The sequence below is a fragment of the Nuphar pumila genome, chromosome 2, assembly GCF_984573655.1.
Source record: "Nuphar pumila chromosome 2, dmNupPumi1.hap1.1, whole genome shotgun sequence".
NCBI classification, from domain to species: domain Eukaryota; kingdom Viridiplantae; phylum Streptophyta; class Magnoliopsida; order Nymphaeales; family Nymphaeaceae; genus Nuphar; species Nuphar pumila.
The window spans coordinates 148282404-148290924 of NC_143250.1; the positions used below are offsets into that span (position 1 = coordinate 148282404).

Consider the following 8521-nt stretch of genomic DNA (forward strand, 5'->3'; position numbering starts at 1 on the left):
ACATATATAAAACTAGCCAAATGATTCATTTATTATGTTAGAAGGTTTTATCATGTTTAGTACACGGTCAAAATCAATTGCTCACATTGTATGAAAATAAAAGTGGTTTAAAATCATATTTGAGTAGCCTTATCACATGACAATAATAAATAGAATACGCTAAACATGGTCATATATAAAAGTGGTTAGAATTTTTTTTTGGAGCTTAGATCTATTTAAATTATATACATGTAAAGTACCACCGTAAAAGTGCTCATATATATATATATATAATATAACGTGGTTTTGTACCATGATATGGTATAGTGGTACACACCTTTGTTTGTATAAAGATCTAACCACCAAATGATAGATCTAACCATACATATGCATTTATCATTATTTATTTACTATGTTAGAGGTTTTATCATGTGTAATTTATCATAAGATCTTATTTTTGATATAATAAAAATCAACAGTTCACAATTCATGAAATTAAGAGTGATGTAGAAATGATATAAAATATCATATTTCAGTAAACTTTAACACGTAAAAAGATTAAATAGAACATGTTAAACATATTCCAAACATTAGATTTTGCATTTAAAGTTTATATCTACGTAAATCAAGTGTGCATCACTTATGATGGTACAGTACCATAATAGAGGCACCATATATATATATATATATATATATATATATATCACCTTTGAAATACTTGCATTATTTACTTTAATCAGCTTAAAAGAATTGTAACGAAGCATCTGATCCCCAACAGCCAGGTAAAATAAAATAAAAATAAAGGGACAAACATGGATAGAGATGGACGGTCCATCACCGGGACGGCCTACACAGTGACAGCAGAGTTGGGCGTCTCCAAAAGCCAAAAGATGAAGGGTATCATAGTCATTTCTCAGAATTGAGACGGGAGGTGTCCTTTTGTCCTCTGGGAAGCAACGACCACGTGACTCGTGATTGGTTCAACGAACTCGAGGATGCGGTTAGAAGGGACCGGACCGTGGTTCTGAAATCTAACCATGGTTACTGAAAGCCTAAAACTAAAGGGAAAATTGATAAAAGAAATTGTTGAGCACATTAAAGCCCCGTTTTTCATTCTCTGTTTCTCTCTCTCTCAGAATGGAAAGATCTATTCTGTGAGGGAGGGACGATAAAAAGTAGAAAAAAAAAATCCTGAAAAGAACAAAAAGAGGAGGGGAAAAACCCTAACCCTAGCGAGGGGTTTCGATCGAGAGCGGGGAGGTTAAGACGTGAAGCCCCAATTCTGCTTCATGGTTCAACGGAGCACAGAAGCAAGTTAGTTTCCTTATCTCTCTCTCTCTCTCTCTCTCTCTCTCTTGGGTTTCGTTTTCTCGTCTGTGTACCTTCGTTTTTGGGATTGGGGTTTTTGAAACGAGGTAGAAGAACGGACGGAATTTCTCGGTGTTTGGTTTTTCTGGGATCGTGAGTCTCTGATTTCTCGGATCGTTAATGGTGGTTTTGTTTTTTGTTTTTTTAGGAGAATGGTGGGTCGATCTCTGAAGGGATTGGGGATCTGATGGCTAGGGTTTTTCGCGAGGGACGATGGGGGGTTTTGGAGTGCAATTCGAGGAGTGGAAGTTTGTGAATTGGGCGTCGAAGCTCGAATGTGGTGCGTAAGAGATTTTCATTTTGTGGGTGTTTGTTAGATCGACCCTCTGGGGGTTTTCTGCTGTAAGTTTGTGAGTAGGCGCGCTCGTAGCGTGTAGAAATTGAAGATTTGGATCTGCTGATGCGATTGGATTCCGTCTAAAAGAGCTATCGGGGTTGGATTTTGGAAGGCTAGGGCCTGAAGGGGCGATTGAAAGTTGAGATCTTTTCTTATGAGGGCATGCGTTGGACGCATAAAGATGGGTTGATGCTGGAATGATGCAGTGAATGATATTTAACACAAATTGATTTTTTCCATCTTGTTTTAGATCGTTGTTGACTGTCTCCGGTAGGATTCGGTAGTTTTGAAGTGCTCTTCTTCTTCTTGCAAGAGAGTTTTGCTTCTACTTGGTTTTGGTTTTTATGAGTTTCCGGTTAGCTTGATTTTGATAGCGAAATGGAGACAGCGGGGAAGTTTTGGAGTGGTGAAGATAAGGCCATGTTGGAGGCTGTTTTGGGCGGCCAAGCATGCGAGTATTTGATGACCGGAAATTCCTCGTCGGAAGGATTGTCTACAGCCGTTGGGGGTGGAGCGTTGCAGTCTAAGCTATGTGAACTGGTTGAAGGGTCCGCCGTGGCAAACTGGACTTACGCCATCTTCTGGCAGATCTCTAGATCGAAGTCCGGGGATCTTGTTTTGGGGTGGGGAGATGGGCACATCAGAGAACCAAAGGAAGGTGGAGTAGTAGTTTCCGAGGTCCGGCAAGGCACTGAAAATCATGAGCAGATGATGAGGAAGAGGGTGTTGCAGAAGCTTCATACCTTCTTCGGCGGTTCTGACGACGATAACATTGCCATGAGGTTGGACACTGTTTCGAACATAGAGATGTTTTACTTGACTTCAATGTACTACTCGTTTCCTCGTGGCATTGGAGCGCCTGGTAAGAGCTTTGCTTCCGGAAAACCTGTATGGATTGTGAACCCAGACAACTCCATCGACCAGTATTACTGGAGATCACATCTCTCCAAGTTGGCTGGGTTTCGCACCTTAGTTTGTATCCCCACTGAGACGGGAGTGCTGGAGCTTGGTTCAGTTAATTTGATATTAGAGGACCAGAATGTCCTGCAGACTGTCAAGTCTATATTTTCAATCTCCCATTCTCATGGATCTCAAACATCTTTCAAGTTGCATGAACGGCCGGAGGAATTCACGAAAATTTTCGGCCAAGATCTTAGACTTGGTAAAACTAGTACTCATATTACAACGCAGCACTTAACTGCAAAGCTAGAGGATGCAAGTTCTCCTGTTTGGAGCCCCGTGCACGTGCACGAGAAGCAAGATGGGGCTGCAGCCTTAGTGAGCGCAAAGAAGGAAGTAGCGACTTTGAATTGGAGTTCCGATGCGGTGGATGCTTATAAATCACAGATTCAGCAGAAACATGGAAACAACATACTGATAACAAACTGCGAGCCTGGCATCAAGTATGGGAATTATTCTAATGGTGGCATTGAGGATAGCCGATTGAAATTGTTCCCGCCACAGAGGCAGATAGACTTCTCGGGAACATCGAGAGCCACTTTAGCCGTTCCCACTAATTCCCGGACACCAATCAATGAAATAGAGCTCTCTGACATGGATTCTTCATGTAAAGAGGACCGGCTTCCTCAACCTGATGAGAGGAGGCCTAGGAAAAGGGGACGAAAGCCTGCCAATGGAAGGGAAGAGCCTCTGAACCATGTGGAAGCAGAGAGGCAGAGGCGTGAGAAGCTTAATCAACGTTTCTATGCATTGAGGGCCGTCGTCCCAAACATCTCCAAGATGGACAAGGCCTCTTTGCTCGGAGATGCAATCTCATACATCACAGAGCTTCAGAAGAAACTCAGGGAGATGGAAGCCGATAAGGAGAAACGCGGTGCATCTGCTTCTGCTGCAGATGTAGCGTATAATGCACAAGACTCCAAGAAGACATGTAATCCAGATGTTGAGATCCGCACGGCGAATGGGGATCTCGTAGTCCAGGTAAGCTGCCCACTGGATGCCCACCCAATTGCGAAAGTAGTGAGAGTTCTGCGTGAAATGCAGGTCTTGATTCAGGAGTCCAGGATCTCCACTGAAAGCGACTCGGTTCTTCATACTTTCGTGATCAGGCCCCAAAGTGGGGGCGAGCAGCTAATGAAGGACAAATTAGTCGCTGCTCTTTCAAGATGACCGCATGGTTTGCGGCGAGAGACTTTTGTTTCCTTGGTGATGGTGCTACTGAATGCAGGACCCTCCTAATGTGGATCTATAATCACAGCTGTTTCCTTTTGTTCACTGCTTATAGTGAAAATGAAGTATTATGTTAAGTTGGGACTTGTGCTTATGATTCCTAATGTGCAGAATGCTCGCAAATTTTGTAAAGGATTTAAGTTTTGGTCTAAAACGTGTCTGAAAGATGTAAATTTTCAGAAAAAACAAGTATCGTGATATACTCTTTTTTACAGACTGAAAAACTCACCAATTCCTTTTTTCACTTCTCTCTAAGAGCTGTAGAAAGGAAATTCCTATGGTCCTTGCTGTAAATTCAAAGCTCTTATTCCAATGTTCATCTGTTTGTTATTGAATTGGTGATTAACAGTTTAACAGATGGTGCATTTTTTCATTATCTTGTCACAAGGAAACGCTGTTAATTGCTCAATCCTCTTTTTCTTCGTTGGCTTTCTTTGAGACCTAAAAGTGTTCACAAGCTGTATCTTGTAAAGGCCCTGCAATTTGTAAAAATGCTGTGTGGCTTGGAAACCTAAAAGGTTTCTCTGAAAATATTGCATGTATTTTGCAGATAAGAGAAAGGCATAGAACTGGCGGATCTCAAATCTGGCCTTATTCGAAAATTAGTCCAGCTTGTCAAACTTCACTTGTAACCATCACAAATTCATGAAATGTCTGCGCTTGCTTTGGTTTGAGTGTGAGTTTGATGCTCCCACCGTTTTTGTTAAATTACCGATCTAACTTGATCCTATGGGAGATTTAGCAACCATGATAAATTCATTTCATGGCTGTTATGTGCCTGTCTGCTGTTGCCTTCATTTGAGCGTATTCTCAACGTTCCCACCACCATCTTGTAGAATCACCAATCTACCAAGCCAAGTCAGTCAATCTTATTAGCGGTTGTGGGTGGGCACCTAGGGGTGTCAACGGGTGGGACCCTACTAAAATGACTGGAGTTCAAACCCGGGTCTGATTAAGTAATGTGGGTATCAGATTCGGATTCAAGTTCAACAGCGTTTTTCAAAAGAAAAATGATACCCAGATCCGACAAGAATTACATAAATCAGACCCGATTCGTGCCCAGTTAAATAAGATTTTTTAAGTTTTTTACACTGAAATTTTGTGGACCTTAATCGGAAACTCGAGTCGGACCTGGGTTTGGTATAAAATTTCATAAACCATACTCTACCCATTTAAAATTAGACCTCATGAACCTGACCCGAATAGTTAATCGGAGCCCCTTCTTTTGTAACCAAACCCTGACCCTATAAAGATCCGGTATGGGTCAGGGTCAGGTTGTACCCAACCCATATGGGGCACCCTGTGATCTGAGTTGCTAGTATTTTTTTTAATACAAAGAAACTGCACCCCCATGTGAAGGTCTGTCGTGCTGGCTGAGCCTGTCATACATACAGTCGTCATCCCGGCGGCATAAAACTCCGAGATTAGGACCTCCTGCCCTGGTTCCTGTTCTGGGCATCAGCTTGGGCAGAGGGATGAGAGCCGTGGGAATTGAACCAAGACCGGCCAAGGTCTCTTAAAATGGATGTTCCCATCCATATGGTCATATCATATGGATGGTTGCAGCCACTTGGACAAAAAACAACGTTTCCTTTTCGAAAGGGCAGTAGGGTGCCGGATAGATATTCTTGAAATGTTCCCTTGTACAGAGAGATGGTTCCTTTTGGGTATCCACCCATTGAAAAATATTTTAAAACTCCATGATCAAACCATTTATTAACAGCCATTTACAGGCTTTCTTCTTGTCACCACCCCCAGGAAAACCTACTCACGAAGGTTATTTCCGAGCGCTCAAATTTTCTCATTTTTTTTTCAATATTTGTAAATTTATATTATATTTCCAGATCTACAAATCACAACTAGATAATTTCTCTTTCATATTGCATTTCTTTCGGTTGGAACGAACAATATTCATATACAAATCCTGACACGTGCGATTTCTTTGCTAGCGATTCCCGTATGGCAGATTAAGTTGTGCTTCCCGTTGTGTTGTTTTCTGCTACCGATTAAGTTGTGCTTCTATTTATCAATATCCGAGATTCGATCCATTTCAATTCAGATATTGGATCCAATGTTGGATCTGGTGTCTAATTTCTTCTCAGACCTGGATTTTTCATCTGATTCAATCAAAAATCTATATCCAGAGTTTGATTCATTCTTTAAACCTGGAATATCTCATCAGATATCCAGGATCCAATTAAGCCATTTTGGATCCATTTCAGTCTGGATTCACCTTCTAATTCATTCAGAAGTTCAATTCAATCAATTTTTAAAATCAAATTCATTTAACAACTAAGATGCAATTTCACTTCTTAATTTTTTATCTAGATTCAAGATCCAATTTTATCCCTTGAGTTGGATCCCAGATCTAAATCCAAAATCCCAATTTTACTATGAATTTGGGGCTTTTACCATTTTCAATTCTTCAGAAATCTATATTCAGGGTTCGATTCCCATTTCTAATCAATTTCCTTTAAATCGAGATCCAAATCCAATCTTTTTCAAAACTTCAGATCCAGATCCCTTTCAAAAATTCAATTTTTATCCTAATTTTAAAATCGATCCTTGGATTTCACATTAAAATCCATCATTTTGCAAAAATCCTTTGAAAAATATTCTAGATTAAGTTCAAAAGTTACTTTGGATTTCGAAATATCAAAATGGATCCAGATCCAGTTTCAAAATCCAATCTTTATTTAAAACAAATTTGGGGATTTCAAATTTAAGATCAAAATGCAATTTTCATCCCCAAATTCAAAAAATAACCTTTGAATTTCAAAAATCCTTTGAAAAATACCCTTGATCTAGTTCAAAATTCAATTTGGATTTCGAAATGTCAAAATCGATCTAGATCCAGTTTTAAAAATCCAATCTTTATTCAAAATCAATTTGGGGATTTCAATTTCAAAATCAAAATCCAATTTTTATCCCCAATTTCAAGATAATCTTTGAAATTTTAGAAAGCAAAATCAACGTTTTACAAAAAATCTCAAAATTTCAATCTGGATCCGGTTTTGCCCAGTTCGGATTTTATAAATCAAAAATTGAATTTTGAAGTTCAATTATTTCAAAAAATTCCCCTTTTCATTTTCATATTTCATTCCCCTTTTTCTTAATTTTCAAAATCAAAAAATCAAAAATGTTGTTTTCAAAGAGGGGTGCCACTTTGTATTTTCGAAATAAAAATCATTTTTACAAAACCTTTAAAAACCCATTTGCTTTTAAAAACCCACATGAGCATCACCCACAATGTGATGCCATGTGTCAAATTTTCAAAAAAATGGCCATTTTGCTTATATTTAAAACGAAAAAATGACTCACATGGACACCCTCTTGCAAGAGGGTGCCATGTGTCAATTTATTCACAAAGGGACACTTTTGCCCATTTGACAAAATAGAAAAAGACCTACATGGGGTTGGCGCCAACCCCATGTGAGCCCCCTCTTTGCCACATGGACACCCATGTGCAAAAGGGATGTCATTTGTCAAAAATTTTCTAAAAGAACTATTTCATCCATTTGGAAAAAAAGGAAATGCCTACATGGGTTTGGCATCTTCTTTTTGAGATTTTTTAGTTTCATATCTATCATTTTGCAAAAGCTATCCCCATTCTCAAACTATAAATAGACCCCTTCGGGGTCTCTCCTCTCAACAAGTTGGAGTTTGAGAAATTGAGAGAACAAAGAAAAATTCGCTCTTTCTCTTCCATTCTCCTCTCTCTCTCCTTCTTTTTCCCTTGGAGGTTGACGAGTTTTCCAAAGAAGAAAACTCTCCTCCTTTGCACTGGTGGCTCAAGCTTTGAGTGGTGGCTGAAGCAAGGAAGAAGAATCCCAAAGTACGCCCTCTTTCTCCTTTTCTTTTGATTTCTTTTGTTTTCTTTCTATTTTTTTGTTTCTCAAAAATTTCCCCCCTTTTCTTCTCTTCTTTCTTGCATTTTCTTTCAATTTCGTGTAATGGCACTGTAGATCTAGTTTAATTCTATAAAAATTTTCATTTTCTATGTTTTGATTCATTCAAATTGCGATTTACATTATGCATTTTTATTTTAGCCATTTAGAATTAGGATTTGATCTTCAATAGATCAAATTATATATTTTATGGGCCAAATAAATTTCAATTTATGCCTCAATACTCTTAATTTCATTTTAGATGCTTTCATTTATATTTTTACATCATTTTTATTATCATCTATGATCTAGAATGGTAGATCTCAAGTTTGATCATTGGATCAAACCATTTATGAGATTATAATTTATTCAATTATGTTGAGATGATATTTTCAATTCTGGTCCATTTTTGCTCTCATCATTTAGTATATAATTAGGTCTTATTTTGATCTAATTTTTTTGTCACATCTCTATTAATGCATTTTCAGGATCCGCACCAAAAATCAGAACAATCTGAGTTGGTTGGTCCCTCAAAAATTTTGGGATTTGGACCCTATCATTTGGTCTCATACAAATTTTCTCTGAAATTAGACCAACTTGTTTGAGTAATCTTTCCCTAACCAGAGATGATCTTTCAAATCTGTAAAAAGGAAAATCTCCAGCATTAAGTCTAGTTTTTTTATATAAATTTTCATTAACTTATATAGTGTTTTCATATTTATCTTTGAACAAAAACCGCAACCCTATTATACTATATCAC

The 8521-nt window shown here is 38.4% G+C and overlaps 1 pseudogene across 1 annotated transcript; it reads left to right on the forward strand.

The window, feature by feature from the left end:
- Positions 1-1127: 1127 nt before the first annotated feature.
- On the forward strand, positions 1128-4028 carry LOC149847600 (transcription factor MTB1 pseudogene; annotated as a pseudogene). The gene is made up of 2 exons (XR_016430395.1): positions 1128-1293; positions 1496-4028. The product of XR_016430395.1 is annotated as a transcription factor MTB1 pseudogene (transcript).
- The last annotated feature ends 4493 nt before the right edge of the window (positions 4029-8521 follow it).